A 23435-nucleotide genomic window follows, 5' to 3' on the forward strand; every position below is an offset into this window, starting at 1 on the left:
TTCCATCTATTTCATTTGTTTCCTTTTCATATCATTCCAATTCTACAACATGCATCATTCACACCTTATAATGTGCTTTTCCTTTTACCTTTGGAAGTGAACCTTCACACTTACTTAACCACTTGGATAAGTTCGTGTCCAGTGGGGATCTTCCCTAGGTCTCACCATATATTTGCTAAAGTCAAAATCATAAGTGAAGTGTCACCCTTAAAATGGATAATTCTAAAATCAACTCACATAAAAAATGTTGTCCAAGAAAACAATCAATATGGCACACTTACAAAGCCTAAAGAAAAAAAAACTAGGTTTAAAGGTGTCTAATGAGTGTAGACCACAGGGTTAGGGTATTCAGAAACAACAGAAGAGGAGATTTTGGTGTGTCAAAGTCAAAAGTTATTATTATAACATACAAAACAGGATCATGTTGCCTGCCTACTGGACATGGAGAGAAATTCAGCTAACAAAATACCAATATTCATTTCCACATAATGGTGATTAAACAAGTACATCAGACTACTAAAAAATAGTTTCTATTGAATTTGATGACTTCATTTCAGACGCATTAATAGGTACTGGATTCTATCATAAAGCACAATTGGAAATTAAAAGGGCTGATAGCAAAGAGGCTAACATTGTTGAAGAAGTTTTTGAGAAAACAGGAAAAATTCAGAATGTATTGAGTCTTTGTTTCCCGAGCACATCTCATGAAGCTTGTTGCTCTCTAAATCCACAACTACTAACTGTATGATGACAATCAAAATAAAAGTCTCATTTTGTAGTATATGACTACATTCTCACTTTGTACTAAATTAAATCCGAATCAAATTGTAACTTTAAAGTTCAAACCCATTTTATTGAATAGAACTTCAGTTTGGGGGAGTATCACAAAAGAAATTCTTTGGAAAAAATATTTGGGTACTTCTCTGTTAAATACAAAATTTCAGCAGTTAACCTTATCAGAAAACTAGAACACTTTCAATTCAAAACATTTCATCTTATAATAGAAATTCAAGGCTTTATGCAATATTCATCTTATACTCCAGATGGCTAAGAATATGAATAGTACTTGAGCCAAATAGCCTCCCAATGATGGGCCAATTATTAAACCAATGACCCAAGTTGAGCTTAACTAAAAGCAAACAATCACAACATGACTTGTTAGGGTGGAAATGCAATTCTAAGAATTAACAGTGTAAAGTTGGTGATGCTTACAGTTGACAGTCCTAGAGCTTGGTGTTCTTCTCTAAAAAGATAGGTGCGAAATTTAATCAAACACAAGGAATGCAAGAACATGAACCAAATTGAAATTCAAGAACAAGAACAATACATAGTTTGGAATTGAAAATACGAATGGAAATGGAATGGAAAAAGATGACTGAAAGGAAACTTAGGAGTGGTGAATTGAATCCAAGATAAGTGTAGATGGCGCCACTTGAGAGCTCACAACACTTTCAAGATAAGACTCATGGTTTAAAGAGACAATGCTCACAAACTCTACCACAATTTGTGTATAGTAACTTTACTCTTCATTCAACATTTGAATACATGAGGTAGGCTCCCTATTTATAGATTTAGGAGCCTTGGAAAAGAAGAAATAAGAGGGTAGAATGAGAAAAGGAAAAAAGTGGGCAGCCATAGGGTTTGACTAAGTCAATCCCGTATTCTAGACTTATCCTTCTAGAAACTATGTCAAAATGCCTTCAAATGGGCTAGGAACAAACTAGAATGCTACCTACACCCGTACTATGCTAAAGACACTTTATTCTAGCTTATTCTACTATTTGGACCCTTACAAATGAGCCCAACTTATTTACAACATTTTTCTAAATATTTAAGAAGACTAGTAGGAAGAACTTCAAGTGCTCCGAACCTTGTCCATTCCTCCTACTGATGATGTCTTCCCTTGATTGTTGAGTTGAGATGACCCTTCATAGTTGGCATCCTTATCATCTTCTTGTGAATTTGAGTCGTATCACCACACTTCTCAAGTTATTTAGGATTCTAATAAGTTTCAATTAACGTATATGTATATATAAAGTAGCAGCCGAAACTATTATTGATTAAAGCGCTGTTAAGATATTAATGCATGCAACATTCTTGCATTGCCTTCAGAGGGAGACAAAGCCAGGAGCAGATACAAATCAGGAAGAAACAAAAATTCCAATAACTGATATACATAAGAGCTCACACATACAGGTCTAAACTTCTTTTTTAGTTTCTTTTCTAGTTTCCTTAATAAGTTTTTTCCAATATTTTTTGTAATAAATTTAGTACTGATTCTCTAGCAATGGGTAGCTGGAACTGAAAAAATATGTAGTAGAATTATTCATGCTAAGAACAAAAATCGATTTGGGGTTGGGGGCTTCTGATTCAATTTTCAGAGTTTATTTTCTGTTCATGCGGTTTGATTGATATTTATGTCATTCATTATAACCTTAATTATAACTATTTTTTTAATGATGTATGATTTTTTCAAATAAAAAAAAATACATAAACCCTTGAGTTTTTTATTGTTATGTAAATATGCAAGTTGAAATGTTCTAGTTATTTTGATAAGATTGATGTGTATAAGTGATTATATTATTAAGTAGGATTTATATAACCCTTGACCTTGTAGTTATTGTGTAAAGAATGAATAATTCGTCAGAGGTGTTCACAGGTTGACGTGGTTTGATTTTTAAAGAAAATTGCAAAACATTTTTAAGAAAACAAATGTTAAACATTTTGCTGCTGGATTCCGAAAGCTGCGACACCCTTGACTTAATATTGGGAAGCCAACGAATATTAATGCAATTGTGAAAAAAAGTAAAAAATTCCAACTTAGTTAAATTTTTTAAAACCGAATCTAAATAATTAGATTGAATTTTAAAATTAAATTCATAATTTTTAGAAGAAAATAGTTTGTATATAGATGGGTTCGGTATTAGTTTTAAAATTGATATTTTAAAAAAGTTAATTTAAATGATTTAAAATCAATATATATTCTTAAGAATATTTTTATAATAAAATTTTCTTAAATTTTGTCATATTTCATAAAAATGACAAGATTTTCAATTTGTTGAATTGTGATTTGTTATAAGTCCTGACCAATTTTGTTTTATGCATTTGGTTTGACAGTGCTGGTTGTGGCTAGGTCTTTATTAACAATGAACCAACTATCTGTGTAAGTTTGGTTGTTTTAATAGCTATATATATATATATAATTATGTCAGTTTATAAAACCTATGATTTAGTTGTTCACTTTGCTCTTGTGGCATGAGTTAATTGGTCAATGTTGCTTCATTTTTATTGTTTTTTTATGTAATATAATGTACTTAATTAGCTGAATAATTTTTTTTCATATGACGATGATAATCTTTGCCAAGCTAAGTAAAATTCATAAAGCAACACCTTTTAACTAAAGTGAATTGTGGATATTTATGGAATATACATGCAATTAGTGGCCACCTCTTTGTATAAAATTATCAGATTCAAAACTACAGGGGATGTAAGCGTTTATCACCTGTCCAAAATTTATGACTTCAAACATTTTGTAACACGTGTATATCTAGTTTTAAATAATCATGCCCTGTGTGATTTGTTGTTGGTGTGGTAGTTTCCAAGTCCAGACTAGACCAGTAGAGAGAATTGTTAAAAGGATTTAGGTGGATCACCATAACCGCAAAATTACCGTTTATATATTAGGTGTATCACCCAACTTGAATTTTTTTTTTCTAAATTTTGAATTTTTAAAATGCTGCATAAAGATATGAGATTTATGTTCTTACAATGAGTTTAATTATTGTGGTTGGGATAACCGAAAGATGTGCATGATTATTTACTGGGTATTGAATTTGATAGAAACTATACCAGAGGGATTTTTATTGAATTTGATAGAAACTATACAAGAGGAGATTTTTATTGAATTTGATAGAAACTATATAAGAGGGGATTTTTATTGAATTTGATAGAAACTATACAAGAGGGGATTTTTATGGAGAACATGGATTTCAAAGAAGATATATGATGATGATAGAGAGAAATATAGTATGTGTAAGGATTTGGATGGTTTGTTGGAGGAAACTTTTATGATGCCCACATATTTTGAAGAAAATGAATTCAATGACATTATAAATGAAGAGCTTGATACTGAAACAATTAGGTTTATCAAATTGATACGTGATGCTCATCAAGAAGTATACCCAGGTTGTAAACATTTCTTTAAGTTATCAGTCCAGGGATGAAGTAATGTTTCATTTGATATCATACCAAAATTGCAAGTTCTTAGGTTTCAATTATGAATATATTGATTCTTGTCCTAATGACTATGTTTTATTTCGAAAGGAGTGTGATAATGAAGTTAGGTGTCCTAAATGTGATTCTTCTAAATATAAGAAAAGAAGCATAAAAATTCTAGAAGAAAAGTTTCCCGTAAGGTTGCTTTACCTCCAATTCCAGTAAAGGTTTTGAGGTACTTTCCTTTAAATCAAAGGATCAAGAGGCTATTTATGTCATCAAAAATTGTTATGTGAATGAAATGACATGATGAAGTTCATACTAAAGATAGAAAGCTAAGACATCCAATTGATTCACTTGCTTGGAAATCTTTGATTCTCTACATCCTAACTTTGCATCAGATCCTTGAAATGTGAGGCTTGAGTTAGCAAGTGATGAATTTACTCCATTTAAGATGATGAGCAAAGGACATAAGATTTGGCTTGTAGTTTTAATGACTTATAATTTACCTCCATGGGATTGTATGAAACAAACTTACTTAATGTTGTCATTAGTAATTCCTGGTCCTTCTTCCCCTAAAAGTAGTAATGATATTTATTTGAAATCTCTTATTGATGAGTCACTACAAGAAATTATTTATTTACATACCGATTATTACAGATACAAATTCATATGTAAAGTGAACGTTATATACATATATTTTCATACGGATTTGATTCAGTATGTAAATAGACATTACATACAATTTTTTACATATGTAAACCAAAAGTGATGACATACGAAATTAATCAGTTTGTAATTTTGACACCATGAAACAAGAATAATTAAATATGGATTATATCAGTATATAACGTATTACATATTTAATTAAAAAAATAGAAATAGTTACATACAAATTATATCCAAATCCACTATGAAATCGAAAGCCAAACCTTGAAAGTCTTCAAAGCCAATCGAAACCCATTGTCCAAATTTCCCTTATCTTTAAGAAATCGAAACCAATTGCCAAACCTCACAATGAACCTCATTCCCAAACCACGCATTTCTTCTAGCTCCATTCATCATTTCTTCTAGCTCCATTCGCAACCTTAGCTTTTGCAATCACCGTGTCATTGTTGGAAGGTGAAAGATTTGGAAAAAAAAATTTAGTGAGATTGGAGGTGAAGGAGTGTGGAACATCATACTCAGGTATTTTTTTCAACACTTATTTTGAGGTTTTTCATGATGAAAATGGAATAGAAAACAATTTTAGGATTTAATAAAATGGAAAAACAAAATAAGGTTACAGGGAATCGAAATATTTTGATGCATTCACACAATACCAGGACTACTAAGGGACCATAATCTGGTTATGGTTCAATATTTATCCCAATTAGTCAATATAATTTGTGAAGTTTTATTTGCACTGATTGTAATCCTTAATTTTATTTGTAAAGGTATTTGGTGGCAGAAGGTGCAACAACTAAGCACAGGAACTTAAAAAGACAAGATTACTCAAAATTTAGTTTTCCACAATGTATTTATGCATTTTCCCCATTTTGATTGCCTAAAGTGATGAACTTTTCTTGTATGCTTGACAAGTAACACTAAATTTCATGTAAAGTTGAGGCTTTTTTTGATCCTTGATAAAGTCTCTCTTTCTCTTTATAGCACATGCTACTGGCTCAATTTGCTTTATGAAACTACTCATGTAGTTGAAGATAGCTCATGAACAACACCATATATTATTCACTACGAATTCTTATGTTAGTTTGGTAGTTTGCAAAATTTCCATTTGATATACATTTGTCTGCATACCCTTTCCCCTAGAATAATTTATATCCAGCCACGTTTTTTATGAATACTTATTGTGGATGTTGAATACTGATCTGATCACCTGTTTATCACAACTTAGTTATGTACCGATTGGCGCAGAAAGGAAGGAATAAGTAATTTGCATAAACCTACTTTGATATTAGTGTTCCTATTCTACATTTCATAACATTGACACTTTCCATTTACCCTTGCATCATTAGACTTATTTGTCGTTAAACTTATTCGTTGTTAAGAGCCTACTACTTCAATCAAATGCCTTAATTTATTTATTATTACTTAGTAAATCTTCACAAAGAAGTCATAGTTAATTGCCATTTCTCACGGCTGATCTTAGGAGATGGAAAATTACTCTAGATACTAAGGTAGTGTTTGGTTACGACAATACTTTTGAATCATGCTTTTTCTCTAATATAACGATGGAAAGAGTGAGGATTCCAAATCTATGCTAAAATCTAATTGAAAATGAATGTGATCTAAAATTTTGTAACTGCTGCTGGAGTTTTGAATTCCTTTTTTTTTTTTTTTTCCATTTGATTTGTTTACTCTTATGAATAATTACGAAGATAGCCTCAAATTATTTTTAAGGATTGTGTCACCTAAATTCTTTCAAACACATGTATGTATGGGGTATAACTAATCTTGATTTTGTAATTCTCCTATGGTCAATCATAATAGGTTAAGTACCATGTTGGTTCTTGTAATTTGTGTATTTCATACTCAGCTCATAAAGACAACTATCATATATTATTCTTTAGTTGTTTTAACATTGTCTTCTGCTCATAAACTCGTGCAAATTGTGAAAGCTATTGTATGTTATTTTTGTGGTGTTCTCTATTTTGCTAATTGATATGTGTGCTTTTATCCTCTAGGGCTTACTGAAGCTTGGTAGTCAGGATGAATTGCACGAGCCATGACCACTTTGTAATTTTTTGATCATTTTCGAATTGTTTGATGCATTTATTGTCAATATTATTGAAACCAGTGTTCTTATGTTATTCAAATGTATTGGCAAGTTTTTTCTTTAGTGGGTTTTGTTATATCATTTTGATAATTCAATACTAATTATTTGTAGTTGTTGTCAATCAAATCTGGTTTGCATCTTTGCTCTGAGGCTACTCTGATGTTTGCAATGTGTTGCTGGAACATAATTGTATTCACCATGTACTGAATTACAGTTGTAGAAACAACTTCTACATGTGTCATTTTAGTTTTTCAGTTGAAAACACAATGATTTTTTTGTTATATCTGTGATCAACTGGCTGTGTTACTATCTAAAATATCTGTATATCAGCTGAAATTATTGTTTTTTTGTTTGTCTTGGAGCTCTAAATTTGATTTATTTTTTCCTAATCCTGGTCACAATATAGAGGTCAGGAAGAATTTAAGAAAGAAAAATTTGTAATTACCAAATCTTGTGACCTCTATTATTGAATTTATTTTTTACATAATATTCATAGTGACACTCAAAGTCCAAGAAATTTTTTGGGAGCCATAATTACATGAATAATCAATGAGCATGTCTACCACTATTGTCATTTAAAATTTCTCCACTGAAACATTTTGGTTCCATGCCTCTAGACTCTAGGAGATCCCAATGTTTACTTAATGTGCACAATTGGTTTTTAAAGCTTTGAATCAAGCATAACTTTTTTCTCAACGTGCACAACTCAATTTCTATTTTCTCAGTAAATTGACGTGAGGAATTGATGCTCTCATTGAATTTCGCATTCTTTACACTTAAATTCATGATTCCTAGAACATTCAACTAAACCTCAATCAGTCTAATATGAAAATATCCTATTGTTTACCCTTGTGAATGGTTGTTGTTTCTTGCAGGAAGTAACTACAGAGGTACTTTAGAAGTTGGAAACACGTGAAACATCAACTCTATTCATTGAGGTATGATTTCCTAACAATGGGAAACATCTTGTTTCTACTTGATTAAGTATCACTTGATCCTACAATATTAATAGTATAATAATTTTTAAAGAAATCCAAATTAACAGTTTAAAAAATAACGACTTTATTTTTTCTTTCAAGTTAATACACACTAATGTTTGTTTATCTATGAAAGATAATTGAAATTTAAAAAAAGAAAGTGGAAAGACAGGTCATTCTTATGCGATTGAGACTTAATATGATGAAAAATATGAGTAATCTCCGAATCCTAAGATTAAAGCTTTTGCTTTTGGATTTATTTCATTACTACTTAATCTTTTGTACCTTTAATGGCAGAATAAGCATTCTATTTGTGAATTGGCATGATTTGAGGTATGTAACTATGTTGTTGAATTTCCGAAATCATATGTATGATCTTTCTTTTTCTTATCTAATGTAATAGTTAAGTTGATGAAAAGAGAAGTTAGATTGATAGAAGCTTTGGTCTTAGGCTGATGGTAATTCATGCATGGATCAGTAATCTATATCTGTTTCCTAAAATGAATTCCTTCTTCAAAGTTCAAATTGGATGGTATCAAGGATTGTTGACTTCAAATTGGATGGTATCAATGATTGTTGAGTGTAGCTTTTCAGGAATCTTGAATACTTCATGTACTGGACAAGAGTGCTTGTGTGCTCGGGACCTCGGTCTAAGTATTTGGGTATGGTCAGCTTGACTTTGAGTTTAAAAGCGGATTATGGGCTCGGCTCAGTTTCGTTGGTAAGCCTAGTGAGGAATAATTAAAATAGAGAAAATAATAAGTTTGATCATATATTAATATAAAGTTGTTAGTTAAATACATATGTAAATATATATATATATATATATATATATATATATATTTTGATCAGCAAAGAATTAAATGAAATTAAAAGGGACACTTCAGGGATGAATAGAATAGAATATATGTGAATATATGCACAGAGCTGTTAGTTAATATATGCATAAAGTTGTTGGTTGAAGATATAAAGTTGTTAAATAAGTAGAAATCACCTGAGAATAAAGGTGCACGAGATTCTCTTCTGTTGTTAGCACCATGAGTAAAGGTGCCCATGGACAAAATATTTTTCTGTTGTTAGCACCCAAACAAGAAAGGTGCACTTGAGCAAGTGGTTTTTTGTTATTATTTTATGCTTTCAATAGAGATTATATTCTCGTGAGTGAAAGTTGTTAGAGGAATAACTATAAAAGGGGATTGAGACCCTCGATAAAGTATGTTGTTTCTGAGTATTCGAGACTGAAACTTATTATTATTTTTTATGCTGTTTCTGAGTACTAGAGACTGAAACTGATTATTATATTGTATGCTCTCACTGACTTGATCATCGGAGTGTGATGAATTGGTAGAGCCCTTTCTATCTCAGCAAAGCGTTATTCTAGTGCACCAAGAGGAGACAGATTAGAAGCGGAGCTTGCCCATCTAGTGAACCTGTAGGTCAACCAGCAAGAACACTCCACTACTAAGCTTTTGTTTGATAACGTTCGTACTTCTCTACTAAGTTCATTCTTGGCTCCTAAGTTCCTTTTTGTTTGCATTTTTGGTTCTGCTTAAGTTGGTTATTGCTTCTGCTAACTTGGAGATTGATTTTGTGTTTCATTTAAATGGTTCTTTGTGTTTAGATTGAGCTGCTTCAGAGGTTAGAGGTTGTAAGAGGACTTTTTGTATTGATTGAAAGGTTAGATTTAAGAGTTGATACTATAATAATTTGAAGAAATTGCATGATCTGAATTCGTTTAATCTAAATCTGATACATTCATTTCAGTTTGAGTTGAAATTTTTGTTGGCATGAACTTCTTTAGGTTCACATTAGTTCTTAGACTCAAACTGTTTTTTCACATCAGTTCTTACCCAATTTGGATTGGTTTTTATGGATTTTTTGCTCCGCCAGATTTCTAGAAGTCTGAACCAGTGATATGACAAATTCTAGTGCAATATCTAGTTTTATTTTAATAGTTATGCTTAGTCTGAATCATTGAGATTGATCATGTTTCTATTTAGATTAAGGTTTTGATTCAATTCCATCATTGTCTCTCTCTTCACCCATATGTTGTGCTTGTAATCATGATATAGTTTTACGTGTCTACAAATACAACAAGTCATGCATGTTCTTTCATTTGACATTTTGATGGAGGAAAAGGGGTGTTTAAAAGCTTCATCCTTTTTATATCTAAGATGTATGTTTTTTCTAAATACTTTCCGAGAGAAAAGCCCCCTATTTTCATGAATTACACGAGCCATTTCGTAGTTAGATCTATGTTAAATGAGTTATATAGGGTGGATTTACCTAAAGTAGGGGAAAATGTCATGTACTTTTGGACAATTTGTTTATTTGCAGTTACTCTATTGCAGTTTTCAAAATGTTAGGTGTAGTATAGTGTTATATAATAAGATAAGTGCAGTATAGTGTTTTCAACACATTATTCAAAAGAAATCATTAAACCAAAATATCTTAGCTGAAATAAAACTTGAGATTTGTCGCGTTCCACGTTCGAGAAATGGTTCCCTCCTTTAAGGTTTCTAGCCTATACACTTAATTCCCAGGCTACTCTCGTAGCACTTCCGCACCGTCTTCTATTCAGATTTTATTGTAATAACTCCTCCCTCAGAAGAAGGAAGCTTCATCTTCATATGAGTCGTTGAGGCCACCACACCCAATTTGTTCAGGGAAGGTCGCCCCAAAAGCAAATTGTAAGTGGATGACACGTTAACAACGATGTACCTGATGGGGATCGTCCTTGACGAGATATCATAAAAAAGGGTCGTCCTTAGCTCAATGTATCCTCGTACTTCTACGTGATCTCCCACGAAGCCGACCAAGCACCCATCTGATGCAGACCAAACCAACAAGGAGATGACCAAGGATGCTAATTTACACAATGAGAAGTCATCTCAAAGTAGAGATCACACTAGAGGGAGAATTGGACAATGACCAGAGCATCTAAAGTTCTTCCTGCTGGTCTCTTTAATAATTAGAATGAACCTTTATCAAACAATCATAAATAAGCCTTTGTTCCTGCCAGTTGACTCGATTGCCTTCGCATGTCTACGATGATCACAAGCCCAATTATCCCTGCCTTCGTTCGTGCCTTTCTTCGATCAAACACCTGAAAATACAAAGACAAAAGGCACCCTAGAGGCTGTTTGCACTCTGACGCTCAAGTCAATCTTAGGGCTAGGAAACACCGAAACTTAGCTGAAAGCTCTCTGTGTGTACTTGCGTAATTGTTGTGTAAAAAATTGTGTACCTTATTAGGTTTGTTACTTCCCTTTATATACTCTAAGATTTCCGCTGTTTCCGCTAACCGCAATTAGGGTTACTGAGGGTGTGCCTTAGCGCCGCTATCACCCACTTTTAGGGCAATCTAGCGCGTAAGGCTTCCTTACTGAAGTGCAACCTCTAACGGGATGACCACCTGGGTACCAACTTGTGCACCTAATCTCTGGGGCCATCCGTCCTGGGAGTGCCCTAGTTGTTCACGTGCCATGCATGCAGTCTACCCCTGGAACGTAACCCTCTCGGGCTTTATCTCTTCTAGTGGCTCTTTACTTGTGTTACGCCTGAACACGTCATCCACACCACACGCACGTGCCCCCCGCGATCTAGGCTCCTCCCTTACTAATAACTGGTGTGTTGTCTGGGATCCACCTCTCGTGGCCCAGCTCCGCTGTTTGACTTGCCGAGGTCCGAGAACACGTCAACATATCTTGATGACCGAGGCCTGACTACTCCTCGATCCTCTGGGCGTACTACTTGCGAGGTACTTTGGGCGTACTGCTTGTGAGGTACTTTGGGCGTACTGCTTGTGGAACCCACCTTACATGACCGAGGCCTGACCACTCCTCGACACCCTGGGCGTGTCGTCTGCAAGGCGCAAGCCCATGCCGCTCGTGGGACCCAACTTATGTGGCCCCACGTCTACTAGCAGTCAACGACGTCCGAGGACTGGTCGGTACAACACTTAAGGAAAGCAATCAAACAATGATACAAAAACTGTTACATAATTTTAACCGATTGAAATTACGTTTTAATCGGTTGTTTATACCAGTAACAGAAACAAAATTAACACAAACAATTATAAGGAGTTTAGAGAAAGAGAGATTTACACAACAAGTTTATACCGGTTCACTTAACCTTGAGCTACATCCAGTTCTCAGAACAACCTCTGAGTTCCACTAGTAATCAAATCCATATTACACCACAAAGAGGTGACCTTGAAAACCACAAGACCCACTCATCCTCTTTGCAACCCTACACACCTCAAGTCGAAACACCCTCTAACTTTGTAGGATTTCACACACTTACAGTTGTAGTGAAAGAACAATTACAAGAACTTTGAAAGGGATAGAAAACACCTGAGATTATACTAAACAGGAAGTCCTATAATTAGATCTTGTACCAGTGCAAAGCTTTAACAACAATCTTGCAAAACCTTTGAAAATTTCTTTCAAAATCAAATCTCAATCTCTATTTCAAACTGTGTAAAACTTGTTAAACTCGTTATTTTGTTTTGAAAGAAAGAGTATATTTATAGCACTTGAAATCTAGCCGTTTAAGGCAACATTAATGAGCTAAACCAATTTTGATCACATTCAAAAAAGTTAAAACAGGTTTTCAAAATACTCTTATGAAAACACACATTTAACCGGTTGAAACCACGATTTAAATGGTTGAATGAGTCAGGTAGTTACATAACCAATTCAAAAAACAGTTTCGAAACCTTTAAGCCAGCTAAGTGACAAACAACCGATTATATCGACAAATCAACCGGTTGTTTTCCCTTTGCTTGGAAAAACACTTTGTTTCTTTAAAATAGTTTGGTTAAGCTTTGTGAAAGGATTAAGAACTGATCTTAACATAGATTCTAAACACCCTAATCTAAACCCAAACAAAAAGCATCACAGCTTCAAGCTTTAACTTGGATTTGAAACATCAAAGCTCCCACTAGCGCAGAAATGCTAATCAAATGCGGCTATTTTACATTTACAAATGCGGCTATAGAGCCGCATTTGATCAGAACGCAGTTGTAAATCAGAGAAATACAAATGCGGCTATAGAGCCGCATTTGTAAATGCGATTTACGAATGCGGTTATTTGAAATAGCCGCATTTGTATATTCTTCTGAATGAGTTGGGGTTTTAGAGGCACGTTGTTGGTGAAGAGTGGAAGGGGAGAAGAGGAAACACGGCAGGGACGGCGAGTGCGGCGACGAAAGCAGTGGCGGAGCAACGAAAGCGAAATGTGACAGCGGCGGAAGCAATGGAACTACACCTTCAAAATGCAGAGCGAAACCCATTAAAAACGAAAGCAACATGGAAAGCGAAAGCCATTGGAGTTCAATGCAGTTGTTAAGGGCAATGGAAATAAGAGAATGAGGGGCAATGCTGTTACGTACCTTCGAAAATGAAGAACTTCGCAACCAGAGAAAACGAAGAACAGATATGAGCGCAAACAGAGAATGAACGAAACTGTTGAGCGAGTAAAATTTTTAGGGTAAAAACCATTTACAAATGCGGCTAAACGTAAAAACCGCATTTGTAAATCAAGCTTTTTGATTTACAAATGCGGCTATTTGAATAACCGCATTTGTAAATCAAGCGCTTCGATTTACAAATGCAGCTATTACTTTTAGCCGCATTTGTAAATGGAAGCTCTTGATTTACAAATGCGGTAATTTAAATAACCGCATTTGTAAATCAAAATAATTTCAAAAATGCCACTGCGTTTTTTACGAATGCGTTTAAGCGCCGAACCGCATTAAATAAGGAGCGCTCTTTTCTTATTTTTGTACTAGTGTCCCATGCTCAACATTATCCCCTTATTTGATGGAGACAAATCCTTGGGATGATTTTTGGAATGTTCTTGTTTACAATCTGTACAACCTACATTCATGAGCAAACACAAAAACACATGGTAATCTATTCCGATCAAATAAGCACCAGAAAACCAGTTCTCACTAGGTGATTTCCAAAGAGGAACATCAGCCAAATCAGATGAGAGACCAACAAACATACACAGGTGCAAAGACAGATAAACAATCAGTTATTTTGCAGGAATAACTGGTTGAAATTTTGTATAAGAGTTTTCAACAGTTTAGAAACTTCAAATTTAAACCAGTTAAACAGTTTATAGCAATAATGTTCAAAGCAGTAAATAAGAACATTGCAGAACCAACTTCTCCCCTTATTTGTCTCATCAAATAGACAAAAGGAAGAATTAAAACAACATGAAGAGAAAAAATTGTTCAAAAACTTAAACCAGAAATTTTAAAGGAAGGATCGTTCTCCCTCTCGAATTGTAGTTCCATAATCTGATTTTGAACCTCTTCAATTTGTTCATCCAGGGTGGAGAAACGTGAATCCATATTATAAAACCTTAACTCATACAAGTCATGGAGATTCCTTTCATTCTCAGCAAAGGTGTCCATGCGGTTGATCATCTATCTTTCAAAAGGAGACATTGTGGTCATCCTTTCTCCCATGTAAGCATCATTGTGATCAGCCTCTTGAGTCTCAACAGGTTCATCTTGTGTTGCTGCTTCTTCATGTTCATCACTCTCATTTGTTGCACTTGGGCCAGCTTGATCACCATCCTTGCTTACCCATCTCCCACCAATTTTAGTAAACCCTATTTTGCTTAGGGATCCACAGTTAATCTCACTTGAGGGCTTGATAATCCCAGCTAGCTCCCCTTCTATGTCCACTTCAAAATAGGAAAGAAACTTAGAGATTAAAATATCATAGGGATAGTGGAAATCACATAACCTCATGAACTTTTGCATATGCTCTTTGATGGTGTGGATCCAATTGATCCTCACTTTGTTCATGATACAATAGATCAACAGTAGACCTTCTTCAAAAAGAGTGGAGTGATTGCTCCCCCTAGGTGTGATAATTTGTGATACTATGAAGGTTATGAGCCTTTCATCAAGCTTTAACCCTCCAAGTGAAAAATTTCTCACTTTGGAAAGGGAATTCTTGAGACAACCTTTGTAGAACTGCATTTTGTTGAATTCTTCAACAATTCCAAGGTTTACTCTATTGATCCTCGGTACAGAGGATTTTAATCCAGCCACAGCAGCCCATACATCATTTGTGATGACCATTTCTACACCTTTCACATGAGAAATAAGTGAGTCACCATTGAAATGAAGGTTAGTGTAAAATACCTTCACCAAATCTGGATAAATGTTTCCAGTGAGTTCAAGGAAATGTTTCAGCCTTTGTTCCTTGAGTAAGCTCCTCACAGTATTCATATTTTACTGCTTCATCCATGTAAAGGAGACAAGCTTTGGAGTATTGACACTTTTTCTACTAGTTTCATGTAGGTATTTGTCAATCAATTCTGATTCTCCAGAGAACCACCCTTCAAGCTTTCCACCACTCCTAACAGCCCTAGTTGTCATTCTCTTAGTAGATGGAGGAGTTCCCATGCCTTTCTTCATGCAATAAAAACATGTAACTGTTGAAGATGGTTGCTGCCCCTTCAAGATTGTGTTTGATGAAGACTTCTATGAACATTTCATTTGTATTTTGCTTTGCTTTAAGTGTGTCTTAGGTAGTGCTTAGAGGTTGTCTAAGAGTGGGCTTTTTGCTGAGTAACTCACCTCATAACCACTGGCCATGTGATAAGAACAAACATATGTTTTCTTAAACTGTTTTTCACATGTCTTACAAAAAACACGTTTACTGCATAAAAATAAATTTGTTCTTTTCTAAATAAACAGATTCATTTTTACACTGATGCCTTGGCTAAGTCTTGTAAAAATTAGTTTTTGTGCATCATGTATTTTGACTAAGTCTTCTATCTTTCAAAACGATTGAGTTTTAAATAGTTAAACTTTCTCTGTTTTCGTTTCGAAAAATAAATCTGTTCATCTGTAAATGAATAGATTCTTTTTGTCTCTGGTGCCATGTCAAGCTTAAACGATTTTCAGTTTTATCTCTGCACTAGAATGGTTGTTTAAGTGTCCTCACTTAACAAATTCTCTAACTGCTTTTGAAAATAAATCTGTTCATTTTATTTTCAATCTGTTCATTTTATAACAACTTTAACTGTTTTTCAAAATTCTGTTATAAGTTGGTTTTCTATAAAATTAAAACTTGTTTATGAGTTTAACAATCGTTCATACATTTGCAAAAACAAGTTTTGATAGCAGAGAATTAAAAGTTTACAAAGGATTAACATTTGTTCTTAAAAGTTTTCGAAAATCACAAAGTGCTTGTTCTTGGTTTGGTTCCAAAAGCTTGGTGTGAGGTGCTGCTACTGTTCTAACAATCTTGCCTACTGGTTTAAGGCAGATCTTTGTATCCTCAATCAGGTGTAGTCGTTTCACTTCTCAATTCTTGTAATAGTTTGGTTAAACACTCTTCTTGATAGGTTTTCTTGAAGAGCGTGTGTGAGCTGAAATAGGTTTTTTTCAGCAAGAGTACCTAAGTTCTTGTAGGTTTTAAGAACAGTGGGAATTGTACTTGGTTGTACTATGTTTTAGTGATTTCCACCTGGTTTTGGTGAAGACTGGATGTAGCTCAGTTGAGTGAACCAGTATAACTGCTTGTGTTCATTCTCTCTCACTCTCTGCAATTTCGTTTCTGCATAATTGATAAAATAGCAAAGAAATAAATCTGTTCTTTCTGGGCTCAGTTCATACTGTTCTTAACTTCTGAAAAAGTTGTTTGATTCTGATAAGAACATATTAAACTTGTTAAAAGCCACTGCAACAGATTGACTGTGATAGGTTGCTCAAGAAATTGTCAAAGCTATTAATTGAATCTTAAACAATTGCTTAAAATTGAAGCTTGTTGTTCTGTGATTCATTGTTCTTAATTTCTGGAAAACTGTTTGATATCAAGAAGAACACTCATAGTTTGTTAAAAGCCACTGGAACAGGTTGTTTGTAAAGGTTACTCAATTAATTGGTATGCTATCAATTGAACCTTAATCACTTGCTTGAAATTGAAGTTTGCTGTTTTGTGGTTCACTGGTTTTAGTTCCAATATCAGTGTGTGTGCATCTGGAAAATTGATCTGCATAATCTTGTGATTAACCTTGCTGTATAAACGTTTTTCAAACAAAAACAGTGCTGAAATAAATCTGTTCATTTTCACATAAATCGATTTATTTTCTGTAAACTGTGTTAAACACTGTTTCTGCGAGAAAGTTTTAAAAGGTCAATTCACCCCCCCTTCTTGAACTTTAGCACTATTAAACCCAACAGTAACAACCAGTTGAATCGACCTTTTAACCAATTTTTTTCTGGTGCAGTTGAAAAAGGTTTTGAAATTCCATTTTCCTTGCTTTGAGGATAAAAAACTAAACCAGCTTTTCCAAAATCACAATTTTGAGATGCAAGAACATCTTCAAAGTTGGATTTTCTAGTTGTAAGTTTGTCCAAGGTTTTCAAAAAATAGTGAATCTTTCTTTCAAGATTTTCACAAGCTTTTGACACACAACTACAAAATGAGTTTTAAGTCCTTCTACATAGAGCACATCCTAGATTAGAAAACTGTTTTCATTGCCTATGGTACCTTTGACAAGGATTTTTCCCTTGTTGTTGTCTCCATTGGTCACATGTCCTTCCTATTTGAGAGTGATGCTAACAAATTTAGATGCATCTCCAGTCATACGCTTGGAGTAGCCACTGTCCAAGTACCACAGATGCTGTTTTCCCACCAAGCAATCCCGCAAAATTCAAAATCAGGTGGCAAATAAAGGAGGCTTTTATTAATGGAGGAAGAGGACATCCACCCTCACATTTGAAGTTCTTCCTTCTAGTCTTCTCAAAATTAAAAGAAGACATAAAATAAAGATGAGGCCCAAGCCCAAAGCCCAAGCCCAAACCCAAGAAGACCAAAGCCCAAAGAGCCCAAGTCCATCCCATGAGGGGCAAGGCCAAACTTTGAAATACTCTTGTATAGTTTTAGGAGGTGTGGTTATTAAATAAAGGAGTGTGAAAATGTAAAATAAAGTCACATTGTCCATGTGACTTAGGAGAGTGGTGTAGGTGTAGTTTTTAGGAGGTGTCATAGTAGAAAAAGGTCACACCTCCCATGTGACTTGTTTTTGGTGGGAATTTCAAATGAGTTTTATTTGAAATTTCCCACCTATTTTTCAGCACCTCTTAGCCTATAAATTAAGGTGCTTCCTTTGTATTTTTCAGATTTGAATTTTGAATAAGAGAAACTCTACTCAATTTGAGAGAGAATTGGAGAGCTTTGTGCCTTCCTCACTTAGTCTTATCTTGAGAGTTCTTTGGTTACCTCAAGTGGCGGCTTGCACACTCATCTTGGTGAGTTCTTGAACATAGAACCTTGATCCAATTCTATGAAAAAGTGCCTATCTCATATCCAACTCAAGATGATTCCTAAGAATGTCAAGAATCATTCATATTGTGCTATTGGAATCACATCATGTGGTATCTAGAGTTTAGGTGTGTTCTTGTTTAATTTTTGAGTTGTGTTGCACTTTATTTCAGGAGCTCTTTAATTCTTGCAATTTACATTTCTGTTTTTAGGCTTATTTTGAGTTTGCTTGCTGTTTTCTTTATTTTGCCTATCATATGTTTGAGTATTTTCCTTTTTGAATCCATACAAGTTTTGTCTTAGTCTTGTTTTTCCATAATTGTCATCACTTCTTGTAGTACTTTTCTTGAATTTTTTTGTTTCTTGCTTTGGTGTCATATAATTTTCTGAGTTTGATATTTGATCCTTTGTGCATTTTCTGTTTTAGAATTGAGTTCATACTTGTATTTTAGACCTATACAAGTTCCTATACATCATTTTCCATTATGTCTTTGCTAGTTCTTAATTCTGTTTTTCATTCCTATTAGGATTCCTCTGTTTTCTAAAAACGTGCTTACTGTTTTTGCCTTATTGCAATTGATTTACTCTCTGGAAAATTCTGAAATTCTGTATTTGTGTTCTTCAAAGCGTTATAAAAGCATAGAAAAAAGAAGTACTCAAAAATTCAAAGTACACAAAAACTGATAAATAAAATACAAAAAGTGTACAATTCTGCCGAAAAAAATACGGTAATCTGGCAGCCATTTTGAAACATTTATCTCAATTAATTGGCTTACTGTTTTTAAGTAATTCCAGTGCCATTGTTGAGCTAAGATCTTGAAGTTTCTGTGGCTAAAATTTCATAATCCAGTTCGCTCTATATCATTCCAGTTAAATCAGTGAACATCAAGCACAGTTTGCATAAAAAATATTTTCCAGTAGCTTGTTTTTGTTTTCTTCATCTACTCTAGTGCTTTTCTTTAAGTATTCTTTTGTGTGCCTACTTTTTCATTGAGTTCCTTATTTTCTTGCTTGTCTTTTGTTCATTAATCTTTGAGTTTGTCATACATCTAGTATTCATTTTGTTATAGCCTTTTATTGCTTCTACCTTTTCTTGTTTGTCTTTATTGCTTCATTGGTTTTGTGGTGTTTGGCTTTGAGATTGGTGTGCCTTGCTTTCACATCTTTCATTTGAGGATTCCTAAGACCTCAAGATCAGATTGGTGCAGGGATATTATTTCTTTGAGAGTGACTTTTAAGGCCAATTTCACTTCGGCAATTTTGGGTGCCAAATTCATTTTTTTTTGCTAACTTTGTTTCTTGACTTGTTTGTTGTTTTTGTGTGTTTGCTGTTTTCATTTGCAAATGGCTGGCTATTCAAGTGGTGCATCTTACAAGCAGCACTCTCCTTCCAAAGTTTCGGTCCTTGGTGAATTGCATGAAGCCCAACGCACCATTAGGCGTTTGGAAGAGAAATTGCAAAAGATGGAGGTGCAACAAGCTAGGCCATCTCACTCTATCCATGATGGGCATCATTCACATAGTCCTTCATCAAGAGGTTCTTCCAATGACTTAGGTCGTGAAGAGGACCATAGGAGAAGGAGGACTCCACCCCAATTCCATGGACATAGACATCACAACCAAGGGGAGAGACATCACCATGGAAATGGCTACTACCAAGATGCAAAGGCTAGACTACCTTCGGTCAAGCTTCCTTGTTTCAATGGCTCTAGTGATCCTAATGTGTATTTAGATTGGGAGGCTAAGTGTGAACAAATATTTGAGATCCAAGATGAGCATACGTTTAAGCTAGCCACTTTAGAATTTTTAGATTTTGCCAAAGAATGGTGGCATAAAATTGTAATGGACATTATATATCGCAAGAGACCTCCCGTGCTTTCTTGGAATGATTTGAAAGAGTGTATGCGCGCGAGGTTTGTTCCTCCTTCTAGGAAGGAACACTTGTTGAAGTTCCAAAGGCTTCCTCAAGGACATAGGATAGTAGATGAATACTTTAAAGATTTTGAAACAACTTTGACTAAAATGAATATGCATGCTAATGAAGAGTCAAAGATTAAATGGTTTGTACGTGGTTTGAGAAGAGATATTAGAGACTTTGTAGAATTAAAAGAATATTCTTCTTTAAAGAGAGTGTTTCACAAAGCCATCAAGGTGGAATCATATCTTTTGAAAAAAACTTTCAATAATCCTCATGATGGTGATTTCTACAACTCTTCTAGAAAGGATGCAAACAAAATTTCTCCTCAAATTTCTCCTTCCAATTTTTCCAAACAAACCATGTTTCCAAAGAAAGTTTCTACTACAAATCCTTCTACTCCTAAGTCACCTACCAAAACTTCAAATATCAAATGTTTTAAATGTTTAGGTTTTGGGCACATAGCTCTTCATTGTCCACATAAGCAAATCTTAAAGATCAACAAGGTAAAACAAGACCTAACTCACCCACCTACCACAAGTAAAAAAGAAAAAGACAAAGAAGGCCAAGTTGACATGGGTCTTATCCTTTCACCTCCAAGGTGTTTTCCTTCCTTATCTTTTTCATTACCCAAGGTTCCTATTTCACCACCATCTTGGTTAAAAAATGTTAGGAATGATTTGTTCATACCTCCTAATGGTTGTCACCATTTAAGAGGTCTTTTTCCAAAACATCACATCATTCCCAAACAAATTTTTCCAACTTGGTCGATTTATAGAACCTCCTTTTCTGAAATCCCATTGTTTACAAATGCTAAGTCATGTTTACATTTTTCTTCCACTTTTAATTGTAAAACTAAACTGACTTTGTTATATGCAGGGATTCAGAATTCGTGGACGAATTCTCTCCAACTCGAGGAGTATAATGAGAATCAAATATAGGAGGCTTTTATTAATGGAGGAAGAGGACATCCACCCTCACATTTGAAGTTCTTCCTTCTAGTATTCTCAAAATTAAAAGAAGACATAAAATAAAGATGAGGCCCAAGCCCAAAGCCCAAGCCCAAACCCAAGAAGGCTAAAGCCCAAAGAGCCCAAGTCCATCCCATGAGGGGCAAGGTCAAGCTTTGAAATACTCTTGTATAGTTTTAGGAGGTGTGGTTATTAAATAAAGGAGTGTGAAAATGTAAAATAAAGTCACATTGTCCATGTGACTTAGGAGAGTGGTGTAGGTGTAGTTTTTAGGAGGTGTCATAGTAGAAAAAGGTCACACCTCCCATGTGACTTGTTTTTAGTGGGAATTTTAAATGAGTTTTATTTGAAATTTCCCACCTATTTTTCAGCACCTCTTAGCCTATAAATTAAGGTGTTTCCTTTGTATTTTTCAGATTTGAATTTTGAATAAGAGAAACTCTACTCAATTTGAGAGACAATTGGAGAGCTTTGTGCCTTCTTCACTTAGTCTTATCTTGAGAGTTCTTTGGTTACCTCAAGTGGCGGCTTGCACACTCATCTTGGAGTCTCCATCCTCTAAGTGGCGTTATCATCCAACCAATCCTCCATCTTCATGAGCTTTCTCTTCTCCTTCCTTCCTTCTCTTTTTATGTTCATGTCTTAGCTTATTCCTTTGCTTTTCCAGTTCGGCATTATCAGTTCATTTGTGTTTTGCTTCGGTTCATTTTCTATTATGCTATTCCTCATTGTTTCTTCTTCATTTCTAGCCTATTTGTTCGGTGCAATTCTGTTCTTGTGCTTTTTGTTCGGTGCCTTTGCCTTTTTCTTTCAATTTGTTCGGTTCAATTTGACAATACATGGAACTTGCATATGAGTTTGGGTTTTGGTACTAGTCTTGGTGAGTTCTTGAACATAGAACCTTGATCCAATTCTATGAAAAAGTGCCTATCTCATATCCAACTCAAGATGATTCCTAAGAATGTCAAGAATCATTCATATTGTGCAATTGGAATCACATCACATACGCTTGGAGTAGCCACTGTCCAAGTACCACAGATGCTGTTTTCCCACCAAGCAATCTCGCAAAATTCAAAATCAGGTGGCAACATCTGGTCCCCTTATAAATTTGGGTCCATGAATGTTAATTTGATTCTAAGAAACCTTAGGATTCTTAGGAACCCATTTTAAGATACCTTTTGGAACAAATTTTTTTCTAATCTTACAGAATCTAACAGAGTGACCCTTTCTCATACAGTAGAAACAACAAACAACTGGTTTTTTCGACTTTTTAACCGATTGAATTTTCATGGTGGTTGGAAAAGGTTTTGAAAATCCATTGCTTTTGCTTTGTGGGTTAAAACCCAAACCAGATTTCCCGAAAACACATTTTTGAGATGCTAAAACATTCTCAAGATTTGATTTTCCTTTTGCAATTGTATCAACAGTTTTCACAAGATATAAAACCTTCTTTTAAAGTGATTTAAAATTATTACAAAAGCTTGCCTCACATTTGCAAGTGGAGTTTTGATAAATCAGTTCAAGATTTTTGAATCAGCATTTGAGTTGTTCAAATCATTTTCCAGAACTTTAACTTTTTCTTTCAACCAATTGTTTTCACTTTTCAACCGGTTATTTGAAATGGTTAATCTTTTAGCTTCTTCATGAGTTTCTTGGAAAGCATCAAGAAGTTGGAAATAGCTTTCACATTTATTGGAAGAAGATGTACTTACTTGGTTTAATCCACATCCTTCTTTTGCCATAAGGCATACCTCTGTCTTGGTTTCTGAAGAAGATGAATCAACAGAAGACTATTGTTTAATCAATAGGTAGGGCGTCATCTGTGTCAACGGAGCCTTATTTTGGTGTGACGAAGATTCACGAACTCGGTTCCTGAAGAGGGAGATTCAGGAGGGAGCATTAAACCTCAAGTCAACCAACAACTCAGTCAACCGACAAGAATATTTGGCGCCCACCGTGGGGTCCGCTAAAACTTGATCCCATCCATACTTTGGTTCGAGTTTGCAGACAGAGATGGGGAATACGAGGTTAGTACCACTGGAACAAGAAGGAGGTGAGGCTCCCACATTGCAGCAGCTTATGGAGACCATCAGAGCTCTCTAAGAAGCTAATGAATAGTCCAAACAGGAGCAGGAGAGATAACGAGACGAGCTACGTAAAACCAATGAGGATTTGCAATGAGACCGACGTATCCTAGGACAACGAGAGGTGAATCTGCCCGAGAGAGATTGTCCCAAGCCTTTCTCGAGGGCTATCACGGACGAGCTAGTGCCCGCGCAC

This window comes from Phaseolus vulgaris, chromosome 11, assembly GCF_051622355.1.
Source record: "Phaseolus vulgaris cultivar YP4 chromosome 11, ASM5162235v1, whole genome shotgun sequence".
Classification (NCBI taxonomy): domain Eukaryota; kingdom Viridiplantae; phylum Streptophyta; class Magnoliopsida; order Fabales; family Fabaceae; genus Phaseolus; species Phaseolus vulgaris.